At 29.8% G+C, this 17,161-nt stretch overlaps 1 protein-coding gene across 9 annotated transcripts in view; it reads right to left on the bottom strand.

The window, feature by feature from the left end:
* LOC134725934 (hepatocyte growth factor receptor-like) overlaps nucleotides 1-17,047 on the bottom strand; it is a 50,868-nt gene extending 33,821 nt beyond the window's left edge. For 3 of the 9 annotated variants that reach the window (XR_010108614.1, XM_063590235.1, XM_063590308.1), the window contains exon 1: nucleotides 14,534-14,702. The gene's annotated coding sequence lies outside the window, so the exon portion shown is untranslated. Of the gene's footprint in view, nucleotides 1-1,679; nucleotides 1,870-9,932; nucleotides 9,958-10,012; nucleotides 10,296-14,392; nucleotides 14,454-14,533; nucleotides 14,703-16,918 lie in introns of those variants that run through there. The other 6 variants (XM_063590245.1, XM_063590292.1, XM_063590263.1 and 3 more) reach the window with 6 other exon arrangements.
* Between the last annotated feature and the right edge of the window lie 114 nt (nucleotides 17,048-17,161).

Here is a 17,161-nt window from a genome sequence, read left to right as displayed (position 1 = left end):
CTTATGTACAGTTTTTAATAGTATTACTTGTATGTATAATTGCTTGTTTCCTTTGTTTAGTACTTATTTTCAAGCTCTTAAGAAGACCGAAGCAACTTGAAAGAAATTGGAGTAAAACTTTATCTGGGATAAGGGTTCTTGTTGTAAAAATATTCTTATTTATTAGGATGAATATAAAGATAAGATAAAGATAAAGTTATTTCAGTACACAATCAAGAAATAACAAGAGATAATTCAAGTTAAAACACAATTAATTCACCATGCATGCACCACTTTGAAAATACAATCACAAGAACTAAAGAGTAAAGAAAAGATTTTTTTTTTTCCATAGATAGATATTTCCCAAGGATAGATATATATTCAAGTTGAATAATTAATAATTCAAATCATTTAAAATCAATAAGTTTCTCATTACTACATGCACTATGGAAAATTAACATGTATTTGTGATGAAAACAAAAAGTAAGTGTTTATAGTCTCATATTTATAGTTAATATGCAAACATTATTTTTCAAAGTGGTGCATGCATGGTGAATTAATTGTGTTTCAACTTGAATTATCTCTTGTTATTTCTTGATTGTGTACTGAAAATGATTGTGCGGAGGAGAAATATCCTGTTAAAATAATTAAAATTTGAAGATTTTAAATTAAAATCAATACTGAAGAAATTCAGAAAAAAATTGCCATAACGTTTTTATGATTACCGGGGTACAAAAAATACAACAGTTTTTTGTATGCAGCATTTCCTTAAATTGCAATAATTAATTTCACTTCTTCTGTTATTAAAGCAATAAATTTCATTTTTTTCTGTTAAGCAATTGCAACAATATATGGTTCTTATGTAAAAAAAATTGTGAATTTACAGTAGTTATATATTCATGCAGATTTAGTTTTGTCATTTTGCTCGTGGGTAAATCAATAAACAGATAAATAAGATTATTCCACAAAAAAAACAATTATCAAATTATGTACAATGTATAATATTTAATGTTACAGTGGATTGTGTAGTTATTACTATAACTAACCGCATGTAAAGTGTCAATTCATAATCATTATCAACCATGTTAACAAATTTCTTATGACCAAACTCTTTTGTCCAGATGATGTGTTTACACGTGACATTGCTTGTAATAAATAACAAATATAAGACATACATGTATCAGTATGTAATGACCAGAATGTTGCCCCTCCTAATACCAATTGGTAAATACTGATATGTTATATAGCTACTACAAACTTATAAATTTTCAATCGCATACTGGCAGATCCAGAGTTGGTGCTCTAGTGATGGTTACCCTCCCCCTTTTTTGGGGGGGAGGAGGGGGGGTCTTTTTTTCATTTACTTTTTTAAATTATTACAAAATTGTATATGTTCTAGGGGTTGGAACAACCTCATCCCTTTCAAAATGGCTGGATCCAAGCCTGAATTGTTCAATTTTATATGAAGCTTATAACGAATCACTTTGAAAAAAAAATTGCTACAGTATACATTCATGTATCTAAACTATTAAAATCTGAATTGTATTGAAACAATCATCTACCTTTTCTAATGAGATGCAAAACCTTAACTTTAAGGGGCAAAAATGAAGTCCTCAGTTGACAAAATATACAAGTCAAAAGTCAAAAGTTCATATAAACAGTGTTCTATATATGTATATTGTATAAGATGAAAAAATTACCTGTTGTCTGTACAAGCCATTGTTAAATTGTTAATTCACACTATGAAATATATAATGATAAATTAAATGGATCCCACATATTTTTCAATCAAGTATTTTTTTTGTCAACTATCCTATGATGGTTAACATGCATTTCAGTCCATTTCAACTATGAGTAAATGATTAATTTTTTAATTTTCTCCATATTTCAGACATGTCAATCTATGCCTCATAAAACAACGCCTTCAGGTATATATAAAACGATTACATGGTCAATCACGTTCATTAAATAAGCATTTTTACCTGAACAGGTAATCGTTACACATAAACATCTTCAATTTCTGATAAATGATTGTTATCATTTAAGAATTAAACAAACATTTTGGCCAATTTGCAGTTGACTTTTTTAAGTTTAAATATTTCACTGTAATGTTTCTTTGGAAGGTTATATTTACTTGCAATATTCTACGTCAAAATTTAAAGCTGATGTTGATAAGTGATGTTTGCATGTACCAGCATAAAATGTCATGATTAAAATTGAAGATCATTTTGAGAAACAAATATGTCAGACATGTTCTCATCCCCAGGATATATAGCACTTTACTTGTCACAGTATTGCCTTTTTTGCACTGACCAGATGTTAAACAGTCATCAATCAATCATTGTACTTGTATAACTTGCATGTGTATTAATGATGGTTTAAGATTCTTGCTATGCATTATTTTGTTTGTAATTTATATAATATTGACCTCTTGAACCCCTGTATGTGTTTGAGATTATGAATAAGATCTTGAATCTTGAATGTAAGATTTCATAATCTCTTGTCATCAGCATTTTCAATGATAAACTTCAGTGTTGTACCTATAAGAATGAAAAGTGACTATTTCCTGATTTTATCTACATACAAGTGTATGATTCACCACAGTAAAATATTTGCTTTTAAGAGTGACAAAACCATAAGAAGATTGACTGCCACATTTTTAAAAGTATCTTCATACACCAAAATTTTAAAAGTTAATTTATTCTTAATATGCCTTTAAGATTCTTTGAATCATTTAACATGTTTTTTTTTTAAAGCATTTACATTCCTCCCTATTTTTTTCTCCCTAATTTTTATTACAACATCAAATAAAGGATAGATTTTGGTATTTCCCCTTTTTAATAAACATTGAAGTATATTTAATTATATAAGTTCTTCAAGAAAACATAAAAATACTTGTAATAAGTCAAAATGAATATGAATAAATTGAGAAACACGAGTAAACAAGGGTAAAACTTAATTACAGTCCCCTCCACTACCGTCGGGGCATAAAAACGAAAAAAAATCTGTGATCAACTAATACTTTAATGAAACAGCAATGGAACAATACAAAAAGACAAGTGAATCAACGGTCCATGAATGCAAAGGTTTAAAATCACCTGGAATGTAGAAAAATTGTGACTAAATAAAACAGGGGCTATTAAAGGTTTGACATCAACCCCAAATCCCCTTAATGACAAGAACATTAGATTTCACCAAAGATTACAACAGATGAGGATCCTGGCCTAAGGCCAGGCACAGATGGTAGGATCACATAAAAAACCAGATGCTCCGCAGGGCGTAGCTTTATACGACCGCAGAGGTTGAACCCTGAACGGTTGGGGCAAGTATTGACACAACATTCAAGCTGGATTCCGCTCTAAATTTGGATTGTGATTAAATAGTTGACACAGCATAGGTTTCTGACACAGAATGAATGTATTCAAATGAACTTAAAATTTTTGTTTTCTCTTAGAGCAATTCACTATGCTGTTGAATATTAATCCTCTCAAAAAAATGTTTGAAGAAATTTTCTTTTTATTTATGAAATTTCAAATGAGAAAAATTGAACCCAATTTTTTAATCACATCCCCCTTTCCCTTATTCCAAAACTAATTTCAATTAAAATATTCTAATGGAGTTTGCAACAATTACTACTCATTTAAATACATCATAAAATATTAAGATGTAAAAAAACTGCTTGTTATCACTGAATGGTAAAGATTATTTAAATTTATCAGTTGGTAGTAAAAAGTGAATATACATTGTATATTGTATATAACAAAGATTTAAGTTGATTCTGGACAAAGAAAGATAACTCCAATTAAAAAAAATTCTTGCAGATATTTCTTGCTTACTATACTGGACAAAGAAAGATAACTCTTAATTAAAAAAAAATTTGCAATTTCACAATATTGTGAAATTAGATATTTCTTGCCATTGCACAATACTGTGCAATTGAAAAGACTTGCTATTGCACAATACTTAATATAATAATTTTAGATCCTGATTTGGACCAACTTGAAAACTGGGCCCATAATCAAAAATCTAAGTACATCTTTAGATTCAGCATATCAAAGAGGCCCAAGAATTTAATTTTTGTTAAAATCAAACTTAGTTTAATTTTGGACCCTTTGCACTTTAATTTAGACCAATTTTAAAACTGGACCAAAAATTAAGAATCTACATACACAGTTAGATTTGGCATATCAAAGAACCCCAATTATTCAATTTTTGATGAAATCAAACTATGTTTAATTTTGGACCTCGATTTGGGCCAACTTGAAAACTGGGCCAATAATCAAAAATCTAAGTACATTTTTAGATTCAGCATATCAAAGAACCCCAAGGTTTCAATTTTTGTTAAAATCAAACTAAGTTTAATTTTGGACCCTTTGGACCTTAATGTAGACTAATTTGAAAACGGGACCAAAAATTAAGAACCTACATACACAGTTAGATTCGGCATATTAAAGAACCCCAATTATTCAATTTTGATGAAATCAAACAAAGTTTAATTTTGGACCCTTTGGGCCCCTTTTTCCTTAACTGTTGGGACCAAAACTCCCAAAATCAATACCAACCTTCCTTTTGTGGCCATAAACATTGTGTTTAAATTTCATTGATTTCTATTTACTTTAACTAAAGTTATTGTGCGAAAACCAAGAATAATGCTTATTTGGGCCCTTTTTTGGCCCCTAATTCCTAAACTGTTGAAACCAAAACTCCCAAAATCAATCCCAACCTTTCTTTTGTGGTCATAAACCTTGTGTCAAAATTTCATAGATTTCTATTAACTTAAACTAAAGTTATAGTGCGAAAACCAAGAAATTGCTTATTTGGGCCCTTTTTGGCCCCTAATTCCTAAAATGTTGGGACCAAAACTCCCAAAATCAATACCAGCCTTCCTTTTATGGTCATAAACCTTGTGTTAAAATTTAATAGATTTCTATTCACTTTTACTAAAGTTAGAGTGCGAAAACTAAAAGTATTCGGACGACAACGACGACGACGACGACGCCAACGTGATAGCAATATACGACGAAAATTTTTTCAAAATTTGCGGTCGTATAAAAACTATACAGGTGGAACACAAAGCTGTTGTTGAAGTTTTTAAGAAAGTTATTCACAAAATCTATAATCTGTATACATGTATGTCTCAATAGGGCAAATTAAAAACTTTTAATAATAATCTTTATTTGTCATATAAGTAACATTATACTTGTGACATAAACAAAAGTAACAACAACAATAAAATAACTGAGTTGAACACACACATATCTATATATATACAAGTAAAACTAACTAAGAGTCCCCTGTCCTCAGCTCTAAAGACTGTTTTATAAAGGAACCTGTTTTTTTCACTTGGTTTATATAAGAAGGATTTAGTAGAATTACTAGTTTTTGTGTATCAGATAGATTTGGAAACATAGGATTATCTATTGCCATGTCATTAAAAAGTTTTATACGTAAAACGTTATTAATTTGACAGTGGAGGAGAAAGTGATTTTCATCTTCTAAGGTTTTACAAGTTGGACATGTTCTATTGTCTCGAGGTATTTTTAGATATCTGCCCTTTTCAATGAGCAAATTATGGTCACTAATTCTGATTTTTGTAAATAAACGTCTAGTTTCAAAATTTTGATATTTAAGATAAAATTCTTGGTCTTGTTTGACTTTAATATTTTTGTAAATGAAAAAGTTTGTTATTTTCGTTCAAACTATTTATTTTATTTTCCAGTAGTTCTGTATAAAATTTACTTGTAGTATTCTTGATCCAAGTCTTTAATTTGTTAACTTGTTCCATGTTTTGACAGGACATTACTTTTTGTGTATCAATATTCATTTCTTGTGTTGAGTCTTTTATAAAAGTGAACCAAGTATAAACTCCTTGTGAATCAAGGTGTTTACTTAATGTATAACTTTCTTTTAGTAACGGGTTTATGTTTTCAGTATTTAATCTAGCCCAATAAAGAATTGCTTGTGTTTTTATATATTTTTCTATTGGTTGTCTACCAAGTTCAGCTTTAACGCCTAAATTAGCAGATGTTTTTTTAGTACCTAGAATATATTTACAGAAATTAACATGAACCTTTTCAAAGGGAGTCTTATCCAAATATTGGAAATTATCTATATCTTTGTTTTGAGATTTTAATCTGCCTTTTGCTCTATAATAAGATTGATATGTATCCATGTATGATATTTCAGCATTATATGTTAAAATCGGTTTTATAAGAGAATCAAAAAGATTACAGGATACATTAACAGGGAAATTTCCCCAAAAGGCTGCATGTTTTTTTAATGAAAACAGAGCTTTCCTAGCTTTTTTGGCTAAATCTGTTAAACTTGCATCTAAATTTCCGTTATTTTTTATCAGAGTGCCCAGAAATTTATATTCTGTAACGTTATCAATTTTTTCATTATTGAACCTTACAATGTATGGTTCCAGTTTTGTAGTTCTTTGTTCAATGATCATTGTTTTTGTTTTTTTAGTATTTAGACATAATTGCCATTTTTCACAGTAATTTGATAAGTTATTTAGGCTATTTTGAAGACCTTCTTTACTTTCCGATAAAATTATAAGGTCATCAGCAAACAAAAGACTTCCTATATCAGAATTTAATATTCTCAAGGGTGTTGAACCTTTATGGTCAAAATTTTCAACTATATCATTAATAAATAAATTGAAGAGTGTGGGACTAAAACTGTCCCCTTGTTTTACTCCTCGGTCAATGGGAAAGAATCTAGAATGTTTATCATTATATTTTAAAGATGCTTCAGTATGAATAAACTGTTGTTTTATTATTTCAAACATATGTTTCCCTACACCCATTTTAGCTAATTTATAAAGCATTCCAATTCTCCAAAGGGAATCAAAAGCCTTTTTAAGATCTACAAAACAGACAAAAAGTTTTCTTTTATTTTTATGAATATATTTATTAATCAAAGTTTTAAGGATAAATACACTGTCTGCAGTTCTATGATTAACTCTAAATCCAAATTGGGCATTAGTTAATTTTTTTTCCAAAGTTTTAATCATTCTTTGATTTAAGATGCTACTAAATAATTTCGATATACAGTTGATTAAAGAAATTCCTCTGTAGTTGCTTGGGTTACATTTGTCACCAGATTTATGTACTAAAGTTGTGTACGCAGTATTCCATGAAGTTGGATAGTGTCCTGTTTTTAACATAAGATTAAATAATTTAGCATATGCTTTGGTAGTTACTGGACTACTAAATTTAATTACCTCGTTTAACACACTATCTGGACCACTTGCTTTTCCATTTTTTAAGTTTTTTAAAATACAATTAATTTCAGAGCAAGTAATAGGCCTGTCTGTTTCAGGGTTATAAGAAATATTATCTTCAAAATTTTTCAGCTTTTGCTCAATTTTGGTTTGAAAATCATTATTTATTTTTGAAAACTTTCCTTGATTTTGGAAATGTTTAATTGTGCTTTCACTGTCCTTTAACATTTCTTTTAAATCATCATCTCCATCTATATTTTTGTTTTCTAGTGATTTTAGTATTTTCCAGTATTCCTGAGGATTTTTATTCATTGAATCTGAAAGTTTATCAAAGATTTTCTTTTTATATTCTATTTTTTTCAGTTTTATTAACTTTCTAAATGATTTGAGTAAACAAAAATATTTATGTTTCAGTGAACAGTTAAAGGGATTTTGTCTTAATTCTTTTCCGACTGCATTTATTGACTTTTTATATTCATATACTTCATTATCTGACCATTTTTGTTTCTTTTTTTTGTTTCTTTTAGAGTTTGGTATACCTCTTACATGTCTTAATGTACAAGATTTTTCTGTTAAGTTGCATAAAATTAAATCAAGCTCACTAGCTGCCTGATCTATCCCATTTTGATTTTCACTATATTTCTTTGTTTCAAAGTTTATAATTTCATTTATAAAATTTTCAGAAGATATAGTTTGAATTAATATATTTTTGGAGTTATCGTTCCACTTATAAGATTTCATTGTTTTCCATTTGTCTTCTGGAAATAGATACTGTTTTTCACTTATATTACATTTAAGAAATATTTCAATTTGTGCATGATCTGAAAGGTAGTTGATTTCATTAGTTTTAAAGTATATTACTGAGGTCAGGAGACTCTTACTTACAATAGCATAATCTACTGTACTCAAGCCATTGGGCGTGAAACATGTAAAATATCCCAAAGAATCACCAATGTATCTGCCGTTAAGTATACGTAGTCTTGATGACAAGCATAATTCTAAAAGATTGTTACCCTGTGCATTTAGTGTTTTATCTTGGTTATTTCTTTTTAAAAAGTTATAAATGTACTTAACTAAGGGGTGTTTAAAACTTGAATACTCATGCACGATCAGTAAAGGTTTTATACTGAACAGAGAGACCAATATCAATGAGATTTGATATTATGTTTACACAGTACATGAAAAAATTGCACTTTACATGTATATAGCAAGGTACTGATTCGACACTGATAAAGATTGTGTTCTTTCATTGCATGCACTATTTTAAGTGTTAAAACCTTTATTTATATAACCTTCTGCTTTTGTGTACTATATTTTTCTTAAAAGGGAATGCATCTGGAGTGGAAAAAAACTAATTAAGTAGGCAAGCAACATTCCAAAATCTACTGAATCTTATTAAAATAGGTTCTCATCACTTGCTCCTCCATTTTTATATGTTGCCGTGTGCTCACACAGCGACATATAAAAAACCAAGGAGCAAGTGATGAGAACTTATTTTAATAAGATTGAAATCTACTCAATCAAACTTTTTTAAGAAAATTTCAAAGGTATCTTCAAATCATAAAATAAATTCCACAGAGTAAAAATTAAGCCAAGAAAAATATCAAATCACTTATGCAATGAATGTATATATGTACTTAAATTCCAATGCCGTTACAATGAATTAGCTGTATATCCTCCCAACGGAAAGATAAATTTGCTTTTAATAAATCTATTCTAAATTATTGCGATTTACCTATGTTGAGGTACCTTGCAAAAAAAAAAGTTACAATACTAAATTCAATATTTTCCTTAAAGGAGCACTAGCTACGATATATATAAAAAAATAAAGTATGATTTTTTTTTAGATTAATCATTAACTAAATCGGAATAATGAAATAATAATTTGCTTTTAGCAATCAATTTGCTTTAATTTTGTTGAAATAAGCGATTATACATAATTTTTGACTGATTCACTTGCAAGTAAATACGTCATCATCATTCTAACCGGTATTCATGTGAACTTCAATTTAACCCCCTAGCTAGAGACTGACAACGCATGCATTGTACGTGAACTGGTTATTTAAAGAAAAAAAATGTCAACAATGAAAGTGAAACTACGGTAAATCATTTGATTACTAATTCGATCCACATAAATCATTCTTATACGGTTGAAAACAATGAGAAACTTATATTTTAAATCTAAAAATTCAAATCAAACAGACCTATAAAGATCCAATTGCACGTGCTGGTTTAACCTATTCATATCTTTATTTGTGTTTACATCGCTTATATGGTCATCTGAGGTCAAATCGATAGTTAATGAGATGGCATCTGGATTTAAATACACACGAAACGAACCTAAATATCATCTACCCCATGCTCTGTAAACTGTTTATTTTAAACGTTTGATAGATTGGATAAATGTTTTACATTGTTATTAATCAAATATGAGAATTTGAGTCAAATTGGTGACCATGAATTTGACAGCTAGTGCCCCTTTAAGTGGTCAGCTAATTATAGGTATTACACTCCAGCATTTTTATCCACTTACTTTTTATCTATGTCAATAATTAAACTGATGTTTTAATAAATCATATGCTTTCTTTTTAAAATCAAATCTGCAGCCAGTTAAACTTTTTTAATTTAATGAAAAAAATTATAAAAAGTAAAATTTAAAAAAAGTGGTAACTTGCATATAGCTTGCACACATATTTTTATAAAAAATAAATAAGTCATGATTTACCATTTTGAACTGCAATTATAGTCCATATGAGTAATAAACAGATCTGCACACTTTTCATAACTAAAATAAAAGAGATTTACCTCAATTAAAATGTGATTATAGCCAAATTCACAGTTATGAATTATTTTCTCCAACAAAATAAAACAAATTTGATGACGTTTAAGTGTGATTATAGGCCATTAGACACGTTTGAGTGATTCAAGCCTTGTTTCAAAGCACACAGGAAATCTTCTGTAATAATCCTCAACAGCTCTATAATTATGGGTTACTATCACAAACATTCACTAAATAGTCTGAACTTAAAGACTGACTTTTTTTAACGGCCTCCTTATTGCTCAATGGTTTTGAATGCGATGTGCACTAACCCATAGCCTCACTCTATTTTTCAAAGTGACTCACTGTGACATAGATGTGGTGTGCAATAAACGTATTTACACTTGTTGTATTAGCTGTATTTTGTCTCCGAATGAGCTTACATTGTATATCACCTCCCAATAACCTTTGGACTTCAAGCAAAATCATTTTTTAGTTGTGACGTCAAATATTTTGAATTATGATGTCAAAGTTTACAGGAACCTGTGTGATTTTATGAAATGGCGGACAAATTAGCATACAAGTGTAAATACGTCTAATACCAGAAGACTGAATTTTTCAATAGTTTAGTCTTTATTTTGCAAGGTACAAATGTAATGCTTACTGGGATAGATGTGATGTTGCAAATTTTACTAGTAGGTAGATGGTTTTGATACTTCAATGTTTCATGCACAGGAAAATAAATCTTTTCTATTCAAGTGGGGTGCTATATAATTATTTCTTTGGAAATAAAAAAATGTGAAACTAAAAAAGGAAAAGACTCAATGTTAAATGAATATAAAAAGGGAAGGAAAAAGAGACTTGGAATATATTGCCATGGCTTTATATGAAATTAAAATCCAAATGTTAGAACAAAATAATGTTACATAATGTTTGTACATAATTTTTTATTGCTAATCCCATACTTGTGGAGATGTATAGCCATGTGTCCCACTGGTACCGTATATTGATTTTGTTTAAAAAATGAACTATGTTTGTATTAAATAATTACATCATTACTACATTATCAATGTGTAATTATGATAATCTAAACAATAATATTTCATATAACAGCAGTCATTACGTGGGACTGAACTATTTTTTTAAGTTTTGTTTACATGTTTCATATATCTCATGTACAAATATGTACTACAACACACTGGCAGTGATGTACTGACCTACAACCACAAATAATATAAGTGTTTTTATAAGAGAAGATCAAATAATTGCCCCTACTTCTAACGGAAATTTTAAATTTCATTGAAAATTTAAATCATAGAATTAACTTGCGATGAAATATAGTGATTTTCCATTCACATAAAAATTGAGAATTCTCACAATGCACAATTTTTTTTTATCATAGTTATGAGTTATTATACAATAACGAGTTTGCAAAAACTTCTTTTTAAATTAACAAAAAATTACATACTGGTATCAACATCTTTTAGATTCATGTTAAAATTAGTCTTAATTTTATTTTCTACCACATTTGATCAACACTCTAAAAATAAGGAGATGTTTTATGATTTCCATTGAACCAAAAGGATCCTACAGTTACATTGTACAGAGTCTTAGACCAAATGATGTAGAGGTTTTAAGGATACAAATAACATTAAGTGCAGATGTTATTGTTAATTAATTTTACCAAAACACTGTACCACATATGGTTGAAAACCAGAAAATTTTGTCAACTTTCAACATAATCTGGGTATTCAAATTACCGGTATAGACATTTCCTTTCCCTTTTATAATCTTTTAAGATCATTCATTTATTTGGATCAATTCTTTATTTTATGCAGACATAAGCATGTATATAAACTAAGTCCAAAAATGTACTCACATTACCTTATTAAAGCCTTTCAAAATTTTTCTTAAAATCCAGATGGATCCAGGAGGGCCTGGAACCTCCCCCTTTATGTTAGAAAAATTTGGCTGAAGCATGACTGGAGCAGACCCCCCTTTTTAAAAGTTCTGGATCCGCCACTGAAATCTGATGTTTTAAATGTTTAAATATTTGCTGTAATTGACTAAAATAAGAAGATACTGTATTAAACCAGATAGACAGCGACCAAACAATACACAAAATTCCAAAGGTATCTGGTAATTTTATCAATTGTGATTAATAAAATCTTAAATTTTAAGATTCTTTAACAGATCTTTTAAAAAATTTAAAGAGAAACATATATGATATTTGAATAGACAAATGTTCACACATGGTCATTCATAGAGTTCTCATTTTCTTTTTATTTCATATGCAATGCCAGAGTCTTTACACAGGCTACATTTACATTAGTTCAATTATAATATTTTTTAAATCTTATTTGGACCTTTCTAGAAAAAAATAGTAATTTGCATTTTTTAACATGATAGGTTTTTAATTTTCAAGAACATGTGAAAGCCATTCTCATGCAAATAAAAGCTGCAATGTACCTGCCCTATGAGCTAGTAACAAATAAAACTTGAAATCACTGGAAAAAAATTCAGCACCCTCATTTATTTCTCTTTTTATAAATAAATCATCATCCATATCATAGATGTAAGAAGATGAGGTATGAGTACCAATGAGACAACTTTCCATCCAAGTCACAATTTATAAAAGTAAACCATTATAGGTCAATTATGGCTTTCAACACAGAGCCTTGGTTCACATCGAACAGCAAGCTATAAAGGTCTCCAAAAAATTACTAGTGTAAATCCATTAAAACGGGAAAATAAGTCTAATCTATATAAAAAACAACAAACAAGAAACACTTACATGTATGAACCACATCAACAAATGACACATATACAGTCCTGACAATGCCTGATACATTAATAACCAAAATTCACTTGTTTTTTTAGACAACCCTGTATTTTCCCTTTCTACGTTTATCTTAGCCAATTTGATTATATTTGCCAATAAGACTATGAAAGGTTTCCCCCTTCTCTTCACAAAAGGTTTATAAACAGACACTAATATGTCTTCATACCATTCACAATGGATCAAAAGTGAATTTATAATTATTGCTCTAATAACATAGTATAGTACAATTTTTTGAAACAAATCAATTGTGGTTTTATCTTGAATAAGACATATTTACTGCAACAAAAGATTTCCTGAGGAATCAAAATTTCATTTAAAAATTTCATTTAACCATGTTTAACTGATACCAGCATCTTCCTTGAAATCTTTTTTATCAAAATTTCCTAAAAAATAGATTTTAATCAACAGAAATGTATTAACAGGACACAGATGATAAACCTGCTACATGTAGTTATAATGTTATAAAGGTACATAACTCAAGAACTGTAAAATTGAAGCTACCCAAATTTGTACTTGATATGACTTTTGTGGTAATAAGCATTGTTTCACAACATTTGGTAGAGGCAAACTTAAGTTTTTAAAAGGAAATGAAAAATTCATGATTTTTTTCATTTGTAAAGGGGCATAACTCTAAAACGGCAAAAACGATGCCACCGAAATTTAAATTTGATCTGTGTTTTGTAGTGATGAACATAATGTGTTTAAGTTTCATAAATAACCATGATAACATTTGATTGAGACACGCCAAAGTAAAAAAAGATCAGAAACCAATTTTGGGATGTTCAGACGAACCTACATATATATTTACAACACACCTTAATGCTATTAAGTCCAATCCGGGAAAAACAGTCATTTATACAACTTCCTGTTTGGGTCAGGCCGCCGAAAATGGAGATCATCAGTAGTAAGCTGAGGGAGGAAAAACTTAAGAAAGCGATCATCAAGAAACTTTTTTCAATTTTAGATCTTATCCGGAATGGAATATATACAATGAAATAGCGATAAGGCGTATGTACACACAGTCAAAAAAGGGTAAAACTTAATGCCCCCTCAGCTACAACAGGGGCATAAAAAATATCTTCATTTATACATAATTATGGATCATCTTAGTGGGATTACGAAATGTTTATGTTAATTTACTTATGTAAATTTCTGTACCAGTTACATCTGCAATGTAGTCCAAATAACTATGCCGTTTTAGTACGGCTTTTTGATAAAAAAATTTGAACGCCTTCTTTGTAGGAAGGCGTAACAGCAAAATCAAAAATAGCCTTTCTAGACGGCATAATTATTTGGACTATCTGCAATATAGAGGGAGGTGGGCAATAATGGTATCTTCTCCATCAGGTATATGATCACAACATGTTACTGTAAAGAATTATTTTAATAAAAACTGGCAAACTCTAATACACTAGCAAAGGCTATTCTACACCCTTCAGACCAACAGGAAAAAAATGTTATTCTGCATGTGTACATGTACTTTCACTTTGCAAAGGAATTTTAAACGTTTGACATATTTTTATACTTTTTGTCACTATAATCGGTGATTCTTTACTGACTCAAAATAAACAATTACTTTTTTTACCTTTTTTGTTTTTAATGATGTCATGGAACTTTAAGATTTGGATATGATTGTGGTTTGTTTACATGTACATGTGTTACTCATACCGGAAATCCCAAAAGAGAAAAGTTACATGTTTTTTTTAAGATTTGACACTATTTTTACCTGTTAATTATGATTATTATTGAGCTGAAATTGTGTTCTTTTCTTCGGAATTTATATGTTTACTTTGTATCAGGTCTAAATCTTCAAAAACTTGCTGTAACTGAAAAATGTAGATGTCAGGTGTGTTGCATACCTGAAAATTGTAATAAAGGAAACAGTACGGGACAAGATGATTTTCCGTCTTCTATCCCTACTTTACGCTTCAATTTTTTCTTTCCGCTGTCCTTTCTGAGACGGAATCGAACATTGCTCTTGGTGAGAGAGTCTCGGAACAGAAGTTTTTTCATGTTAGGGGCCTATCAGTTCCATTTTACATAAATATTATGGAATATTTTTTCCACTGGTCGTGGAACACTGAAATATAACAGAATTGCAGAGACATATTACACAATGTACATGTGATAAAAAGCAAAATCACAAAAAAACTAGAGGCTCTAAAGAGCCTGTGTCGCTCACCTTGGTATATGTGAATTAAACAAAGGAAGCAGACAGTTCATGACAAAATTGTGTTTAGGTGATTTTGATGTGTTTGTACATCTTACTTTACTAAACATTCTTGCTGCTTACAATCATCTCTATCTATAATGAACTTGTCCGTGTAGTTTCAGTGGAAAATGTTAGTAAAAATTCACAAATTTTATGAAAATTGTTAAAAATTGATTATAAAGGACGATAACTTCATAGGGGGTCAATTGACCATTTTGGTCATTTTGACCTATTTTTTAGTCTTAAATTGCTGTATATTATTGCTGTTTACAGTTTATCTCTATCTATAATAATATTCAAGATAATAACCCAAAACAGCAAAATTTCCTTAAAATTACCAATTTAGGGGCAGCAACCTTACAACCAGTTGACCCATTCAACTTAAAATTTCAGGGCAGATAGATTTTGACCAGATAAACAATTTTGCCCCGTGTCAGATTTGCTCTAAATGCTTTGGTTTTTGAGTTATAAGCCAAAAACTGCATTTTACCCCTATGTTCTATTTTTAGCCATGGCAGCCATCTTGGTTGGTTGGCCGGGTAAAAAAACACAAATTTTAAACTAGATACATCAATGTTGATTGTCGCTAATTTTTGTTTAATTTGGCCCAGTAGTTTCAGAGGAGAAGATTTTTGTAAAAGATATGGAAATTTACGAAAAAAGGTTAAAAATTGACTATAAAGGGCAATAACTCCTAAAGGGGTCAACTGACCAATTTGGTCATGTTGACTTATTTGTAAATCTTACTTTGCTGAACATTATTGCTGTTTACAGTTTATCTCCATCTATAATAATATTCAAGATAATGACCAAAAACAGTAAAATTTCCTTAAAATTACCAATTCAGGGGCAGCAACCCAACAACGGGTTGTCTGATTCATCTGAAAATTTCAGGGCAGATAGATCTTCACCTGATAAACAATTTTACTTCATGTCAGATTTGCTCTAAATGCTTTGGTTTTTGAGTTATAAGCCAAAAACTGCATTTTACTCCTATGTTCTATTTATAGCCATGGCGGCCATCTTGGTTTGTTGGCCGGGTAAAAAAACACAAATTTTAAACTAGATACATTAATGATGATTGTGGCCAAGTTTGGTTAAATTTGGCCCAGTAGTTTCAGAGGAGAAGATTTTTGTAAAAGTTAACGCCGGACGCAGGACGACGACGGACGACGACGACGACGACGGACGACGACAGACGCCGGACGCAAAGTGATGAGAAAAGCTCACTTGGCCCTTCGGGCCAGGTGAGCTAAAAATGAACTCCGAGGAAATTTCAAAACAGAAAAATGGCAAAATCAAAAGCGCGAACATATAAAACGAACAGATATAACAATTGAAATATGCCTGACTTCGTGAAGCCTACAGGAATTTTCTAATGTAGAAAATGGACGGTGGATTTGTAACGGTTTCTTTCTTCCTCTGTGATATTTAATCCTGAGGATAACTTGTCCCGGTAATTTTTTTCCAGGCATGGTATTTCACAGGTAGATTTTATCCAGAGGAGTGAAAATTTATCTGTTTTATGCGGATTTGCCGTACTATATTTCACAGAACCATGTGAAATAAAGTCCCAGTAACTACTATGTAGGTTACTCACAATCAATATATACCTGACTATAATTATAAAATGTTTCACAAAGGTAGAACAAATTTGCATAATTTATCAAAGGGAGGTAATTATGAGCAATTTATATTTTAAAGATATTAATATAATATATTTCTGAATCTATTTCATAGTGAAATTTTTCCTTGAATCTTATTTTTTATATATTCATTTATATGAAAAGATGACTTTAATACAACTTGATTTAATAAGACAGATAATATTTCACAGGTAAATACTATCCAGCTGTTAAACATGTTTTTGTTCCAATATATTGTCATGCTATGATTTACCTGATATCCATATAATCAACAACTACATCTCTGTCCCCAGACAAAACTGTTTATACAGTTAAAAATATCATCATAATCAAATGCTTCTATTACTGTTAACAGTAGTAATGCAACGATATTTCTACCTTACTTTTTAATTTATATTTGAACTGAGATCTGAAAACAACTCACTTTTACATGTATTTCATTAACCTTATATATAATCATGATATTATTTTCACAATTACGATTTTTTAAATTACT

The sequence above is a fragment of the Mytilus trossulus genome, chromosome 1 (assembly GCF_036588685.1).
Source record: "Mytilus trossulus isolate FHL-02 chromosome 1, PNRI_Mtr1.1.1.hap1, whole genome shotgun sequence".
Classification (NCBI taxonomy): Eukaryota; Metazoa; Mollusca; class Bivalvia; order Mytilida; family Mytilidae; genus Mytilus; species Mytilus trossulus.
The sequence above is the reverse complement of the archived record's forward strand: the minus strand, read 5'-3'. Positions and strand labels throughout refer to the sequence as shown.